At 40.0% G+C, this 18,318-nt stretch overlaps 1 protein-coding gene across 11 annotated transcripts in view; it reads left to right on the top strand.

The window, feature by feature from the left end:
• The window catches only part of LMO7 (LIM domain 7), a 195,444-nt gene that overhangs the window by 83,490 nt on the left and 93,636 nt on the right, over window positions 1-18,318 (top strand). The window lies entirely within an intron of this gene.

Genomic DNA, 18,318 nt, shown 5'->3' with positions numbered 1-18,318 from the left:
CTACTATGACCCATGTCCTTACAAAAACATGGCCATGTGAAGACAGATATACTGGAAGAATGCCATGTGAAGAAGGGATTAAAGTGGTGCATCTGCAAGCCAGAGAATACCAGAGGTTTCTGGCAAACTCATCATAAGCTAGGAAGAGGCAAGAAGATTCCCCTATAGGTTTCATAGGGAGCATGGCTCAAAAGGTGTGGGACAATAAATCTTTGTTGTTTTAAGCCACTCAGTTTTTGGTACTTTGTTATGGCAGCCATAGGAAACTAATACAGATAGGTAAATGTTTTAGTTAATACTTGCTTTTTTTAAATTGTTCTGAGACAAGGTCTCGCTCTGTTGCCCAGGCTGGAATGCAGTGTTGTCATCATAGCTCGCTGTAATCTCGAACTCTGGGGTTTAAGTGATCCTCCCACCTCACCCTCCCTAAAGTTAGGATTATAGGCACGCACTGCCACCTGTGGCTAATTTTTAAATTTTTTTGTAGGGATGGGATCTCACTATGTTGCCTAGGCTGGTCTCAAACCTCTGGTCTCAAGCGATCCTCCTGCCTCAGCCTCCCAAAGCACTGGGATTATAGGCATGAACCACTGCACTTGGCCTATACTTTAAAAAAAAAAAACTTTTTCCTTTGAAATAAATATAAATTTATAGGAAGTTGCAAAAAACAATACAAAGATGTCCTCTGCTATTCTTAACCCAGTTTTCAGCAGTATACCATCTTGTGTAACTATATATAAGCACAGTATCAAAACCAGGAAATTAACACTGGTCCAATCCAAACACCTTTGTCAGATTTCATCAATTTTACATACAGTAAACACTTTTTTAGTAGCACGGTACAGAGATGCTTTCAAGCTAAGTCAGATTGAGAAGTGCTTTATTTTTAGGATTTGTTAATACCAGAGGACTTTCCCATTAATCTACTGTTCATCCATAAACATGGCAGCTGTATTCCATGTAATTACTTTTTTCTGCCCCATTTCCAACAGAAGAATTTCTTTGGTGTCTCTTAATTGAGGTTCCGAAAGAGGAAACTAAATGGATTAGATCAGCTTTTTGTTCCAGGCTATAGATATCACAAGTTACTGGTCAGCCTGTGGATGAGTTCCTTAAGAAGACAGTCATCTTGGCCAAGTGGGCTGTGATCAGGAGTGCTGGTTTCCTTTGGCTTATTCAGTTCAGGTGTGTGGGTTGAAGTGGGTCCTTCCAATACTCCTCACTCTCTGCTTTAGCTATACCTTTTATCCAAGTCACCTCAGCTACCACGTGTATTTAACTAGCTTTGAAGCCAAGGCAATGGATTTACCCTTTGCATATGGACCTGTGGGAAAAACATGGAATATATCCCCTGAGCAATGGTGATATGGAGAGAGATGTTTAGATGATTTAGAAATATATTTGATAGAAATATATTTGATGCTTTGCTTGAAACATTCACGTACTTGTTTTTTCTTTAGGAGGGCAGTAACTGATCTTCTAGAGATAGGCTTTTCTCACTTGACTTTTATTTTATAAAGAAATGTATTTTCTCGGCCGGGTGCGGTGACTCACGCCTGTAATCCTAGCACTCTGGGAGGCTGAGGCGGGTGGATTGTTTGAGCTCAGGAGTTCGAAACCAGCCTGAGCAAGAGCAAGTCCCTGTCTCTACTAAAAAAAAAATAGAAAGAAATTATCTGGACAACTACAAATATGTAGGAAAAAAAATTAGCCGGGCATGGTGGCGCGTGCTTGTACTCCCAGCTACTTGGGAGGCTGAGGCAGGAGGATTGCTTGAGCCCAGGAGTTTGAGGTTGCTGTGAGCTAGGCTGATGCCACAGCACTTTAGTCCAGGCAACAAAGTGAGACTCTGGCTCAAAAAAAAACCAAGAAACATATTTTCTCTATTCTTTCTGTTCTTCATAAAACCATGTTACAAAAAAAAAAAATGAACTCAAAAGTTTATGTCTCCCAAAAAATGGCTGGTGTTGAATGTGGGTATGTTCAAATCACTGAAACTCAAAACTAAAAGTTTATTTGGGAATAAAAAAAAAAATCCAATCTCAAAACAAAACCCCAAGAAAGAGGCGAGATATCTTGACAGTGAAAAGAGCCATTGAACCAGAATAATGTTTACCATCTGATATGTTAGTGTGCACGAAATACAATATGTGTAGAAACATCAAGGAAGTTATTAACCCTAAGACTTTTAGTCATCTTGGACCCCTAATGATTTACTTGCATTTAGCTAAAGCAAAGTTTCTCAACCTCGGCACTGTTGACATTTGGGGCCAGATAATTCTTTGTTGCTGAGGTCTGTCCTGGGCATTGCAGAATCTTTAGCAGCCTCCCTGGCCTCCACTCACTGTATCCCCTTTCCCCCATTGTGACAGTTACAAATGTCTTCTGACATTGCCAATGATTCCCATCAGAGAAAATCACGCCTGATTGAGTGCCACCAAGCTAAAGAATCAAGAAATTAAACACTACCCCTTTACATGGGCTCCTTTACTGACTGCCTATAGATTGGATTGATCTCATGTTTTCCATTTCAATTGTAATTTCCCTTTGAAAAGCCATGGCATTTCAGAAAATTTGGTTGGAATCATTCGTTTGAACATTTGTGTCTGTCAGCGGGCCTGGTGCAAAAATCCTCAATGTATCCACATTTGTGTCAAAAATATGGGCTGACTTTGAATATCTTTGCTATGAAGGGTTGCTCTTGCAGATTACTTTCAGGAGTGGAATGTAGAAGGTGTGACCATGGAGACTGGGAAGGTTGTCTCTCGTTTAGTAGTGCTGTGGAATGCAGGCATTGGGCAACTCTGTCAGCTAGCTTAAGCTCTCGGATGTGGCAGTTTCCCTTGCCTTCATAATGGAGAGGGAAATAAATAAGGCAAGTCTATACTTCCATTCTTAGTGCCATTTTGCAGGTTATTAATGGTTAATGTTTTTGTGCCTGTGTGAAATTACTTGTGGCTCTTTCATCTTCCCTCTCCTGCACGCTCTCCCTTGCTGTCCTTTAGCAAAGTAGTGTGACCTACTCTGTGTTGAGGTCACTGCTGCCACATCAGGCTGTTCCCTTCCAGCAGCAATGGAAAATTCACCTGAGGAATCTGCTATAAAATTTAAATATTGCTACCCAGGTTTTGTCGTGTACTTTTCTAAAAACCACTCTCATGCAGTGACTCTATTCATCCCATTTTTTTCTCCCCTAGGGGAGAGGGATGGTTTGTGGGACACTGGAGCTTGTGAGCACTTTCCATGAATAAAACTAAGATGTGAGACCTCAAGATAGAGTGGTTTTTGGGAAAAAAGCCCACTTTCTTCTTCTTTCTTGTCTAAGTTGAAATAAGAAGTACAAATATAATTACTATTTTCATTCAAGCGTGGCACTTTTCTGGGTAGGAGGCGGGAATGAATTTTGTGTGGTTGAAGAGAAAATATTCAAGGAAAATGAGATTGAGACTTGGATGTGTACAGAAATGAGCAGACAACATGCCTGGCTTGAAAGAGTGGCGACGCTGAGGGTTGCTCTGCGCTGGGTCAGACCCATTGTGTGTCTCAGAGGGAGTATCTTTTTAGTGGTAATAAGCAAGATACACATCTGAGAATATATTTGGATGTTGAAGTATGCGAAACACTGATAATAAACAACAGCATGGGAAGAGATGGAAAGATGGTATCGTAGAGCCAGTTTAAAATAACCACTTAAGGTAAGATCAGTCGTGTCTGTTTTCTCTTCTGGAATCCTGTTGCTGATTTTGTTGATTTCTTTGAGGAGATCTTCCACCTAGAAAATTTGAGAAAAGCTTTCACCAAGTAAATTCTGTTTGGTTCACTCATCATTGCCTGTTTGGTTGCCTAGCCGGTGAGAGCAGCCTTCTTACCTGGCCACGATGATCCCATCTTCAATTGGATGTGAACCAACCTCTTTAAATTAAGGAGGGTATGGAGGGGGTGACGTTGAGGTCCCTTCCTGTTAACATGGGCTGGCACTCCTTCTGCCTCACCTCTGCTTTCATTTTCGTGTTTTTGATTTCCTCACATTTGATAAATAGTGAAGGCTGCATGTTTCTATAAGTCACCATGCTCTTTAATTTTTGTTTAATTTTCACCTTCACTGTATTGAAACAATTTCATATCTATTGCGTCAGACCTTGGTGTTTCATTGAGTTAAAAGATGGACTTTTATCTTTTTCTTCCATTTCCTATAGAGACAGTGAATGTTAAAGAATATTAATAAACCTGATTAAAACTCCTAAATTGTGGTCTCACTATTAAAAATACACTGCAGGAATGTTTTTACTTTAAAGGGAGGATGAATCGCTGTCACAAGTTGTGTAACTATGCCTCACACACTAAAATTTAAACTATTCTTATTTTACTGGTTTGTCAGTCTTATTATTTTCTTTAAAACCAAAGTACCAATAACAAAAATATGGGGTACTTTTTCTTCTAAAATAAAGATACAGGAGAGTATTACCATTATCGATGTATTGTTACACTTGTGTAAGAAATTACAGCATAAAAGTTAGCCATTGTAATGTTTATTTAACTGGATCTTCTGTGGATCATCTGTATTTTAAAATAGTTTGGGGTTATTCAATGTGAGTGAATAGACTGAGGATTGTGCATTGTTATCCTCAAGGTAACAAATATTAGATATTAAAGATAAAAATGTCTTAATACCTTCATATAAATGGCATATAAATAAGTCAGTAGTGGTTAAGTTATTTATAAAGTATTCTTAGGAAATTTCCTGAAGTCTCCTTATTGTCCTGGTTTTCTTTTACTCCAAATTAAAGGTGTCACCAAAAGTGGAAATTGAACAACTTGGTGTCAGTGTTGAAGTTGTTTCCAATACCTTAATGATGTAGCACTGCAAATCAAGAAACTCCTATTTTATTTCTAGCCAAAATCTCTTAGTCATGGCATTGGCACAAGTTGAGGAGAAATTCCAAGAGTTCCAAAACCTGCTTATTATAAACTCTAAGGTGAACATTTATTTGCCAAATTTCAGCCTTGAGGGCAACTTTTTTTTTGAACGTTAATGAATTAGAATTGCTAAAGCAATGCTATAATTAACTTGTAGAGGTAAAAATAATTGAGTATTCAAGTAGGATTATATCATACATGACCGTTCCATTCAGAAAAACTTGGAACATAGCTCCTTAGGTATCTTTTGTTATGTAGAAATTGGAAAAGGAAGAGCAAAGGAGGTTGGTAAGAAAGAGTCCAAGTTATAAAAGTGGTATGAAGGCACTGGTCACTCGATTTATCTTAGACCCACGACTCTCCCTCCCATTCTCAAAATATTTGTTGAGCACCTACTGTGTGCCAGGCACTGATCCAGGAGCTTGGGACACAGCTGTAGACAAGGCAGAGAAAGTTTCTCCTTCATGGAGCTGATGTTTCGTGGAGTAGGGGAGAGCAGTCACTACACTGATAATATCCTGTCAGTTGCCAGTAATTATAGTGAAGAAAATATAAGGTCAAAGAAATCAACAAGAAAAAAACCTCGTCAAAAAATGGGCAAAAGACACAAACAGAAGTTTTTCAAAAGATAGCCAAATAGCCAAAAAATATGAAAAACTGCTCAACATTACTAATCATCAGGAAAACACAAATTAAAACCATAATGAGGTACCACCTTACCCCTGTCAAAATGGCCATTATCAAAAAGTCAAAAAACAGTATATGTTGGCATGTATCCAGAGAGATAGGAATGCTTATGTGCTATTGGTGGGACTGCAAATTAGTACAACCTCCATGGAAAACAGTATGGAGATTCCTCAAAGAAATAAATGTAGACTTACCATTCGATCCCATAATCCCACTATTGAGTATCTACCTAAAAGAAAAGAAGTCATTTTATCCAAAAGACACCTGCACTCGAATGTTTATCACAGCACAGTTCACAAGTGCAAAGTTGTGGAATCAACCTAAGTGCCCATCAATTCATGAGTGGACAGAGAAAATGTGTGTGTGTGTGTGTGTGTGTGTATGTGTGTGTGCTTACACCATGGAGTACTACTCATCCATAGAAAGGAATGAAATAATGTCTTTTGCAGCAACTTGGATGGAACTGGAGACCATTATCCTAAGTGAAGTATCTCAGGAATGGAAAAACAAACACCACATGTTCTCATAAGTGGTAGCTAAACAGTGGGTACACACAGGCACAAAGAGATGTAAAGGTAATTAAAAATTAAGAAGAGGGGAGAGTCGGAGGGGGTGAGGGATAAAAACTTATCTATTGGGTACAACAAACACTATTCTGCAGATGGGCACACTAAAAGCCCTGACTTAGGCATCATATGAGGTATCATGTAACAAAAACCTTTGTGTCCACTTAATATTTTGAAATTAACAAAATGTTATATTGTGTACCTCATCAGTTATCAATACTTACATTGAAAAAATGTGAATGGGTAAAGAATGATTGTGTGTGTGTGTACAAAAAGCATTTTAGAGAGGGTGCTCATGGACATCTTATTTCCGAGTTGACATTTGATCGGGGACCTGAATGAAGTGAGGGGGAAGTGAGCCCTGGGAAGATCCAGGGCAGGTGGGAGTTTTCCAGACAGAAGGAATAGGAGGATCAACAAGGAGGACTTTGGGAATGAACGGAGTGGGATGCAGAGGCAAGTGAGCAAGGCTGTAGAAGGCTCCACGGGCTTTGGTGAGCAGACTGCATTTTACTCGAAAGTATGTTGAAGAGCCACTGGGGACTTTTGAGAACAGTTTAATTTGGTTGCCTGTGGTCATGGACGCACATATCTTGATAGACTAAAAACCATTGAGTTGTATGCTTTAAATGAGTGAATACTATGGTAATAAAACTGGTAAAATAATAAAAAAAATCACTGGTTGCTCTGTGAAAAACAGACTGAAGGAAATCAAGAAGAGAAGGAAAGCCAGTTGAACAATTTCAGTAGTTGTGATGGTTAATTTTGTGTGTCAACTTGACTGGGCCCGTGGGGTGCCCAGATATTTAGCCATTGTTCTGAATGAGCTTAACATTTGAATCTGTAGACTGAGTAAAACAGATTGCCTTCCCCAGTGTGGGTGGGCACATCCAATCTGTTGAAGCCAGCCTTTTTGCTAGTGAGAAGGAACTCTTCCCCCTGACTGAGCTGAGATATTGGTTAGTTCCTGTTTTGAGACGAGCTGAAACATCGGCTCTCCTTGAGTCTTGAGTCTGCTGCCTTTCAGACAGGAGCTCACGCCATTCTGCCAGCTCTTCTGACTCTCACACTTTCAGACATGGGAAGGAACTGTTACCATGAGCCCTTCTGGGTTTCCAGCTTGCTGACTGCAGATTTGGGGACTTCTCAAAAGATCTATTCTTTAAGATTTATTCCTTATAATAAATCTCTTTCTGTATACATCTTCTTGGCTCTGTTTCTCTGGAGAACCTGACTAAGGTCATAGTGCAAGCAAGTGGGAATAGTGGCAACAGGGGTTATGGTGAGAAGTGATCAGATTTTCCAAATGCTTTGATGAAAGAGTGTATAGGAATTGCTAATGGATTGAGAGAGAACTGAAGGTTTTTGCATTATTAGTTTATTGATATAATAAATATGGGGCAGAGGAGTGGTGGTGGGGGTGGGGAAGGGGAGAATCAAGAGAGAACCTGTGAAGGATGAGGCACTTTGCAAAAGATTGCAAATTGGCAAATGTCAAAGTGAGCAATGTAGATTTTAGACGTTCCCTGGCAGCATAGTGGAAAAGATCGTAAAAGAGGTATTAATAGTTTGTGATGATTTATCAAAAAACAAGGTAACCTATCAATAAAAATAATAAAATTACTTAAAAAACAAGGTAATTAGCTATGCATGGTGGCGTGTGCCCGTAGTCACAACTAGGCTTGGTGGCATGTGCTTGTGGTCACAGCTACTCAGGAGGCTGAGGCGGGAGGATCTCTTGAGTTCAGGAGTTTGAGGTTACAGTGAGCTATGATCGTGCCATTGCACTCCAGCTTTGGCAACAGAGTGAGACTCTGTCTCTATAAAAACAAAACAAAGAATTAAGGTAGTCACTAGAAACCACCCTCGTCCACCAGAAACAAAATGCTCTAAAGCCACAGGTCAATGGGCTGGTCCCATGGAGTGTGCAGGAGACCTGCTAGAGGTGATGAAATGGCCCATGGATAGGTTTTGTTTGGCTTACATGGCTTTTGTTTTTAAAATCTGAGCCAACATTTATATATCCTGAGATTTTTTCATACAGTCTTCAGCTCTGACTTCTCTTGATGAATCTGGCTACCATGGGCCTGCATTCCCCAGAGCAACCGTTATGTAGGGTGTCCTCGAGACAGGATGGGAGTCTCTGGTGTCCTTAGTCCCTTGTCTCTCTGACATACTAATTTTGTTCATTTGTATTTTATTCATTTATATTGCCAGATTCATTTATATCGCCCCTTTTAGGCATATCTCTTAATTACCTGCAAGCTGTCTGTCATCATGACCTTGGTATAGTCAAGATGGAGAAACGTGGGCCTGATAATACTGTCTGAAGGTGAAATCGGAAGTAGTTGAGCAAACATGCTCAATTTTAAGGAGCCATATGTTGAAACTCATGTAAACTTCCAGTGAGGTTTCTGGCAGTTTGCCTTAGGGATTTGTACTTGCCCTGTTTATATTGAAATCAAAAGGGTTGAAAACATGGGAAACATATGAAGTCCAATTTGTAGATGTTGAAGCAATAAGGTGTAGCTAATGTCCTGGGTATCAGGATCTATAGTTGACAGTGATCTGGATGGGGCTAAGTCTGCAAAAGGATATTTGTCAGGAATAAATTTCAACTGTATTTTGGCTGGAAAAAATCACATAGATGCAGAGTAGTTTTATATTGTTTGCAAACCATCATATGTTTTAAGCCTTTATCCATGACATCTCACTGACAGGATCACAGGGTTTTCAGTTGAGGTTCTTCTATATTCAACTTATTTTTCTTCTACATTTGACTACCCTGTGATCCATTAAACCTCACAGGTCATCTTCCTGTGAACTGCGATGTCTTCGTCACCTGGTGATTGCCACTGCACGTGATCTCAGTGGACAGATGCCACGATAAAGAGTACCCACGGCCTGCAACAAGAGAAGTTAGGTGGATTCTCCCCATGTACTGACCACTTATTATATGCTAGAAACTGTGCCAATTGCATTATAAATTTTTTTCTTACTAAACTCTCACAATAACCCTGTTATTCCTGTAAGATGAGCATTATTAGTGAGCCTTCGAGTGGTGATTAACTACACCTGAAGTCCAGTATGGACTTGCAGGCGCTTCATTCTAAAAGGGGAGGACCTGTCACACAGTGTGTCACACAGGCACTTGTCTGTAAGGAGGTAGTTGTGGTAGGTGGAATACTGGCCCCCAAAGATATTCACGTTGTTATCCATGAAAACAGTGAGTACATTACAAGGCAGGGGAGAACGTGGTTGCAGGTGGGATTTAGGTCATTAATCATTTGACCTTGAGATGAGGAGAGTATCCTGGGGTGATCCAGTGGGCCCAGTGTAGTCACACGTGTCCTTAGGAAGAGGGAGTAAGGAGAGAAAGCGCTAGGTAGATGGCAGTGTGAGAAAGTCTTAGTCTGGCATCACTGATTTTGAGGGTGGAGGAATGAGGCTATGAACCAAGGAATGCAGGTGGCCTCTGGAAACTGGAAAAGTCAAGGGAACAGATTCTCTCCTAGAATGTAGCAGAAGGAACATAGTCCTGTGGACACCTTGGTTTTTTAGGTTAGTGAGGCTGATCTTGGACTTCTGACCTCCAGAACTATAAGACAATAAAATCGTGTTGCTTTATGCCACTAAATTGTGGCAATTTGTTAAGGCAGCAATAGGAAACTTATCATGGTTAAGAGCACGGATTCAAGAGTCAAACTGCTGGATTTGATTCCCAGCTCCACAGTTCAATGCGGGACCTTGGGCAAGTCATGTAACTTCTTACGCCTTAGTTTTCTCATGCACAAAATGGGAACAATTATAAGACTTAAAGTGTTTTGGTGAGAACTTGAATAAGATAAGGAGTGCAAAGTCTACCTGACATACAGTAAAACTCAGTGAATATTAACCTGGGAAAATGAACTACTCAGTGGAGGGTCAGTTAGGATAATATGAGAACTGAGTCATGTTACATGAGGGATGAGGGTGCTGAAACAAGGGGCATCTGATGAGAAGATGTGAGGTTCAGGGGGCGTGTGGAGTATGCAAGGCAGGAGAGCTGTCTGAGTCGCTGAGGGCTCTCCCGTGGGAGAAGGATAAGGTTTAGTTTGCGTTATTAAGTAGGCAGATTTAGGATCAATATTTTAAAGTTACAGTGAGGGTATCTTTAGCCTGTCTTGACAGAGTAATGACTAAAAGTGAATCAGCTTCACAAAGCAGTGAGTCCCTGGGGCTGGAAAAGTTTAAACAAGGGGTGATGATCCAGACACATCATCTGTGAAAGTGATCCCTAAGGATGAGTGGGGGAGGCGACCCTGTAGGAGCTCCAGTTCCCAGCTGGCTCTAAAGTTTCACCACGTAGTTTTCCTTCGTTAAATATGCTTTCGTGCTTTGTAAAATATGCATTTTTGCATCCTTATGACATTAAAGCCATTACTTGTTTTACTTTGGAACACAAAACGTGGATAATTTGAGGACAGAGCTTCTTAACTCTATTGCAGCACTTTGTTTAAGGAGTTAGGTGAGTTTTAGAATTACCTCATTTTTGATGCAAGGTTTAATTTGATGAATATTATGCAAGACTGCCACTTAATTCACGCGGCAGTTTGACAAAGCCTGTTATTGCTTTCTATAGTTAATTGTAGCCAGAGTTGATGAAACATTTCAGCTAGCACAGGGCACAAGCTCTCCTTCCCTTGACCTGTGGCTGCCCTCACTTGCCTTCTCAGCTCCGCCTCACTTGGTCTGGTTTTTGCTCTTGCTGTGCCAGGCAGCGCTGGGGAAAAGTGAAATCACCACGCTGCTGGTATTCATTCCTGTGCTTTTTCCCCGGGGCCCTCCCTGTCCTCCGCAACTCCTTTAAGCATTCCTAGTTGGTCCCTATCCCCACTTTCACATGTTACAAAACTTTGTTCTTCTCCTTGTCCTCAATTCCTTTGTTACCAGCAAATGGCTGAGCCTCTTTCTTTGTAAAGAAACTGGTACCCAAGGAAAATTTTTAAAGAACGGATGAGGCCAACTGCTTGTTTTCCTCACAATTAACTATAGAAGTTGGATCTCTGAATGTTTACCTATATATTACAGTCATGAAATGTAGGTGTTACTTGACAGATTACATTTATTATTAGCTACGCCATAAAGCAGAGGATGAATTCCCCAAAATAATAAATTAAAAAGAACACTGCCAGTTGATCAAATGGTGACTCAGTTGCTTTCTTAATGGCAACTGTATAATTAAAATGCAAATTTGGATATGTGTTAGTCACCCTGCTGATTAGAAGTTGCTTTAAAATAATTTTGAATGATCACAATATATCATAACAATGGAACTCAAATACTTTTGGTGATGGCCCAACGGTGAACTCTGTAATCTCCAGGTGACTTGTGTGTACGCTAAACAGAAACACTGTTTTAAGTCATAATTGATGAAAATATTTTTCTTTATTTGCCACTGCTTGTCTACAAAAACTTGAACCACCTGGGGGATCTTCTTAAAATGCAGATTGTGATTCAGTAGGTCTGGGGTGGAACTAGATTCTTCATTTTTTTTTTTTTTTTTTTCTGAAACAGGGTCTTACTCTGTTGCCCAAGCTGGAGTGCAGTGGCCTCGCCATAGCTCATGGCAACCTCCAATGCCTGGGCTCAAGCGATTCTCCTGCCTCAGCCCCCCAAGTAGCTGGAACTACAGGTGTGTGCCACCATGCCCAGCTCATTTTTCTAATTTTTTTTTTTTTGGTGGGGATGGGTCTCGATCTTGCTCAGGCCGGTCTGGAACTCTTGTCCTCAAGCAATTTTCCCAAAGTGCTAGGATTACATGCATGAGCCACTGCCCTGGCCTAATTCTTCATTTCTAACAGGCTCCCAGGTGATCCCGATGCTGTTGGTCTGTGGACTACAGTTTGCATAGCTGGCAGCTCAGGCAGAACTTCTCCAGCTTGACTCAGCATCTACAGCACCTGAGGGACCACTGCCTGGCTTCCTCTTGGGATTCTGATGTTTGCCACCTCTTGATTGCTGGCACATACCTGCTAACATTTTTGGCACCGTCAGTTCCAGAGATAGAAGAAGCAAGGACTTTAGTGCCACCTCATAAATAGGGAAGGAATTGTGGTCCCTAAGTCTCTTGGCCTCAGGGATAAATTGATTTGCATCATCATGCTCAGGTTCAGAGGGATGAGATAAATAGCTCTTTTTTTATTGAATAAAATCTTGGTTAAAGCAGGCAGGGACTCTTTCTGAGATGAGCAGGACAAAGCAATCGTGAGCAGAGTATTTGGTTAATTGAGGGGGAAAACACTTCCAGGTGATGTCATTCTGGGAACTTTGGTTTAAGCCTTGTAAGGCCCTCAGGTCACAGCCCTGAGCACAGCGTCCCTGCTTTTTAGAATTAGTTAGGATTTTGATCTTATTTAGGGCTTTTGTAATAAACTCTTTTATTAGCTTTGTCTCTATTTAAAGAACTCACTTTTCTTTACACTCAGGAAATTTTTGCAGAAGTAGGTCTAACTGGTTTGATCGTAGTAGACATTTCCATATAGTTAAATTAAGATTCTGTGACACTAATTATTCCCTCTACATGTTGGATGTCATCACACTTGAAATTTTATCATTAAGGATTTTTTGGGTGGGATCCTTTAAGTAAAAATGTAAGTGACTTTGGGCAGAGTAAGAACCTAGGGTGAAGTAGTATGCTTTAATGAAGAGTTAGAGTTTTGCATAATAAAATGATGCAACATATAAGAGAAAAATCTGGAGCATAATGTAATTTATGTAAATTAGACTTAAAAAGGACTTTTTTTAAAAAAGGACATTTACATTTTTAAACACATTAGAGAAGGTACCTTTTAAAAATAACTTGCAGTGAAATTCATATAACATAAAATTAACCATTTTAAAGTGAACAGTGCAGTGGCATTTAGTACATTCACAATGTTTATGTGAAACCACTAAACATTTCCAACACTCCAAAGTCAAACCTCTTAACCATTAAGTGGTTTCTACATATTTCCTCCAGCTCCTGGCAGCTACTAACCTGCATTCTGTCTCTGGATTTATCCATTCTGGATATTTCATGTAGGTAGGATACGTGACTTATGTGGTCTGGCTTCTTTCACTTAGCATAATGTTCTGTAGCATGTGTCAGTATTCCATTTCTTTTTATGGCTGAATCCTATTCCACTGTATGGGTAGACCACAATTTGTTTATCCATTTATCTGTTAACATTTGAGCTGTTTCTACTTTTTGACTGTTGTGAAGAGTCCTACTGTTAGTGTGCATGTACATGTATGTGTTTGAGAATCTTTTTAATTCTTTAGGGTATGTACTTAGGGGGAAGACACCTCTTTAATAGAGGGCAGTGGAAGTGAGTGAGGATGTAGGATGAGGAAGAAAATAGTAAAATAACAATATAAGAGAGAGCCCTTATATTGACTGATAGGAGCTTGCTAAAATAGCAACGACTAATTCAAATTTTAGGTTCCTGACATTCTTCCCTACTGCTTCAATCCTTGATAAAAGAGCAAGGAAATGAGCTCGAATGATATGAGAATATGTTACTGGGTAAGTCCTTTCAGAAGGATAATGAGTTGAAAGGCTCTGAGGGGAGAGGTGTTAGCAAAGACCTATCTTATCCTTGGGCCTAGTGTTAGAATATTCACGTTGGCCTCGTGTTATCCCTATCTTAACTCTTTTCAGGATTTATAATGGAGATAGGAGTTGAGACTGAATGGAAATATACAACTGTGTTTATGTTTAAAACTGGAAAATACTGGGAGGGGGTAGAATGTGACCCTGTATTTGGGGTCAAGAAAATAAGAATAGCTTCTGTCCCCACCTCTCTTCCCTCCAGGGATGGACCGTCCCGACACTGGAGGGTCCGGGGGTGGTAGCTTTGGGAGGAGTGATGGGAGGCTGGAATAGGAGACTTGAGGAGGCTCCAGGTGATATTCAGATCATGTTTCAGATTTTGAGTGATCCCTAATCTATTGCCAGTAGCTGATCATCACTGTCACTTATTTACTCCTTAGCCGCCTGGAATTTATGCCCACACTAAATACACACTTCATCTGATTGCCAAATTCTTTTTGTTGTTGTTGTTGGAGACAGAGTCTCAGTCTGTTGTCTGGCTAATTTTTAAATTTTGTATAGAGACGAGGTCTTGCTATGTTGCTCAGGCTGTTCTAGAACTCCTGGCCTCAAACAGTCCTCCTGCCTTGGCCTCCCAAAGTGCTGGGATTACAGGTGTGAGCCATGATGTGATTGTCAAAATCTTTGGGTAATTTTCCTTATTGCAGTGTCTGCTTCTCCCTTCTTGTACTGGTCTCTTTCCATGTTTTCCATGATGCTATTCTCTTCTGCTTTTCCTTTTATTTCTCTGGATGCTGGATTTTTTACTTTCTTGACTCTTCTTTGTTTAACTGCCCCTTTACTATTGGTGGTTGATTGTGAATCTTTTTCTTTACTTTTCCTAAGAGGGCTCGTTGACATCCTTCATTTCAACTACCACCAATGTGTGCTTGACTCCCTAAACCATATTTTAATATCAAATATTTCTTATGGGCTCTAAACCTAACTTACTGCTAGCCAGACATCTAAAATTCAACATCTTTAAAAGTTTATTTTCTATTCCAAATTAATGACTGCTCTGTATTTGTTATTGTTAAAAGTATTGTGATAGCCAGCTTCTAAAATGGTCCCATCAATTCTCATCTCTGATATTCACTCCTTGCACCTGGCCATTGTATCCAATTAAGTAGATGATTCAGTGAAGAGACACCACTCTTCTAGTGAGGTGATTTCCAGAGTGTTGAACTGAAGTCTTGATTCAGCAGATTACAGTAAAATGAGAGAGGAGAATGTGAAGGGTGGAGTAATGATAAACTTGAGGGAAATGGGAATTGATGGTTTGGAAAATTGTCAACCTCTTTAGTAAGTGAATGATGCTAGAATTGAGAAATGGTTTTCAGGCATAGCTTAAATCCAGAGCATTGGCAGGAAAACAAGGTCTAAAGATGAACTTGAGGGTGTGGTTGTAAAATTCTTTAAATTCTTAGAAAGATCCTAGGTGGTGCCTTGGAAATCTGTCCAGTCCAGCAGTGGAGCTTCCAAGAAGCTTGAGTGTGGTGTTCTTCAGTCATCAGTAGAAGACCAAGGTAGAGAAGGGCTTCCCTTGAAGAGATTTGTGGGTGTGGCTGTTGTCTAATGGAATGAACCCCAATAAGATTCACGGAAGACCTGTAGTATCTTTGAGAGAATTGTATATGCAGAAACACCACCAGCTTAGACTAAAAGGGACAGAGAATTATAACACTGAGACCCCTTACTGCTCCCAAACTTCTATAGGTAGTGTAGGAAATGGATTAAGAAAGCTACACAGTTGCAAACATAGGCTACTTTTTAATGTAAAGGGAAGATGATTTTTAGGGTGGAACCAAGAATCCAGAGGGTGGAATCAAAAACCCTGAAGTATTCCCTGGTCTGGAGTCCTAATGAAGGAATTGCCAGCCTGTGCTTTGCAGAATTTCAGAATTTCCACGGACTAGTGAGTGACTCACTCCTGTGTTCTTTTCATTTCTCCACACTTTGACTTGGAGTGTCTGTGGCGATTACCTTCTTACTGTTGTGTGTTGGGGGGTGTGAAGGACCAGTAATTTGTTTCTTTGGTTAATTGGCATGCAAGTTGAGAGGAATGGTACTTGAGGGCCACACTTAAGGAATTACACCTGAGGAGCCTCACACACGCCTGGTCTGACTTAGATGGTAGCCAATCCCTAAGAAAGCCCCAGTGAGCCTCACCTCCTGCTACTTGTATTCTGTGAGTCCTCTCTACACTGAATAGGGCTCACCTGTGTAACCAAGAGGACATCGAGGAGATGATGGAATGTGACTTCAGAAGCTAGGTCATAAGACTTTGCAACTTCCATCTTGCTCTCTCTTGGATCGCTGGCTCTATCCAGCAGCCCTTTGGAGAAGTCCGTTTGGTAAAGAACTGAGGCTTCCTGACAACAGCCAGCCCTGATTTGCCAGCCAGATGAACGAGCCACCTTGGAACTGCTCCTCCAAGCTCCAGGAAGGCCTTTGGATGACTGCAGTCCTGGCTGACATCTGGACTACAACCCAATGAGTGGTTCCCAAGGCAGAGCCATCCAGCTAAGGCCACTCCCGAATTACTGACCTTCACAAACTATAAAATCATAAACGTCTCTTCAGCTGCTAAATTTTGGGCTAATTTGCTCTGCACCAGTAGATAACTACTAGAGGCACCACAGTGAATGAATACAAAGCTTGACAATCTGTAGACTTCCACGGCTCCTCTGCCTGCCTCATCTGTTAGTAAGTACTGCTGTTCCTGATCAGTTAGCTAACTGACCCCAGCTGCCTCCACCCCACACCTGTTAGGACTGCTTTATAATTCATTCAAAGCTAAAGGGTAGAGAGGACGTTGGAGAAAATAGGAAAATCTTAAGCCATCTAGTTTTTTTATTTATATAGCATCTGCCTTTATTCATAGTCACAGGAAAATTTAAAGGTAAAAAGAGCTACAAGATACTTTTAGGATTCATCTTTTTTTGTTGTTTGTTTTTGAGACGCCATTTTTGGTTCTGAAAGTGTAAGGATTACAGATATTTAGAGCAGGATTTTGACATGAAGTATTTTATGTAAGTTGGGCTATGAAATATTTGTGTGATGGGTTGGGTCTAGAAGGTTGGGCTTTCCTCCTCTTGGGAAGAGGAATGTTTGTTCTTGATACTGGGTTATAGATCCACAAACTGCTCATTTCACAGATGAAGAAAACAGAGCCAGAAAGCTTAACAATCTTTCCAAAGCCACATAATTGGTTAGCAAGGCTAACTTGGAGTCCTGGCTCCCAGTCCAATTAGATAAGATTTATTTTAGTTGGCCCTTTATTTTTACTCTTATTTTTGCTAGTTTCAAGTGAAAATGATTTTATTAAGTGAGGACTAAATGTTTACTGCTGGGTGTGGCTTCTTGATGTTTCAACAGACATGAAAATCTTATAATTTTCTATGTCCCCTTAGGCAACTCTCTGCCTGAGTCCTTTGAAATTGCAAACAATGAATTACCAGTGGGCTCAAGTCCAGTGAGCATGATTTCGGTTGCAGTTCTGATCTTAGTACAACCTGTTCCTGCTGTATAGGCTGTGTGTGACTGTGCTTACTAAGTTCTTCTGTTTTAAACCTGAGCATCATTGAACTGTTTAAAAGATACTCTGATTTTTTTGGTTAAAATAAGGACTTTAAGACTAAAATTTAATCATATTAATTATGTTTAATTAATTATATTTTTCTTGAACTTTGTCTCCAATTAAGTATACTCACTTTAGATTTTAAGCAGTTTCTTTCTAAATACTTAACGTGGTTTCTGAGCAGTGTGTGGCTTTATTTATCCTTATCAACCTGTACATATTTGTCAAATGAATGCTGTTATGTTTGTATCAAATATGTGAAGAATTGTTTTATCTTTCAGTTCAGTAAATTTACTTTTAGTTTAACTTTGTTTTAATATTTTATAATACTTTAAACATTAAGAACCAAATTGAACTGGTGGGAAGACTTCTAATGATTTGTTTTTCCTTTTTGGACATGAGATTTGCTTCCTGTAGAACTTAGGGTATTGATTCACCAAACCAGTTGTTCTTGTCTGCTTCTCAGAGGGCCAGTTTTAGAACCATTAATTTGTATCATTCGGTAATTACAGATAGTATAGTTTTTAGAAACTGTGAGCTTAACAAAATTATCACTTTCTGTTCCTCCTGGAATTTTGCCAGTAAATTATGTCTTCATTTTCCACATGAAGTCAAAGTCAAATTAAACACCTCTCATTGAGCTGCTCAATTTTTTGACTTACAAATTTTTTTAATCTTTGAGGGATCTTATTTAAAATAATTCATGGCTTTCAGTTTCCAGTTACGTAGTTCACACCACCTTTTTTGCTGATAGTAGCCTGGAATAACCTCCCACCTCTACACATAGTGGCTTTTTTTTTTTTTTTATGTCCCTTTCCCTAGCAATCAGTGTTGTTTTTCTCTTGCCACACCTTCTCTTGCACTTTCCCTAAATCCCCTCACTCTCCAAGAACCCACGCTGTTGAATTTAGCCTCTTTATCTTTGTTTTCTTAAATCATTTCTCCTATTTTGCAAT

The sequence above is a fragment of the Lemur catta genome, chromosome 13 (assembly GCF_020740605.2).
Source record: "Lemur catta isolate mLemCat1 chromosome 13, mLemCat1.pri, whole genome shotgun sequence".
Classification (NCBI taxonomy): Eukaryota; Metazoa; Chordata; class Mammalia; order Primates; family Lemuridae; genus Lemur; species Lemur catta.
This window is presented reverse-complemented; position numbering and strand designations above follow the sequence as displayed.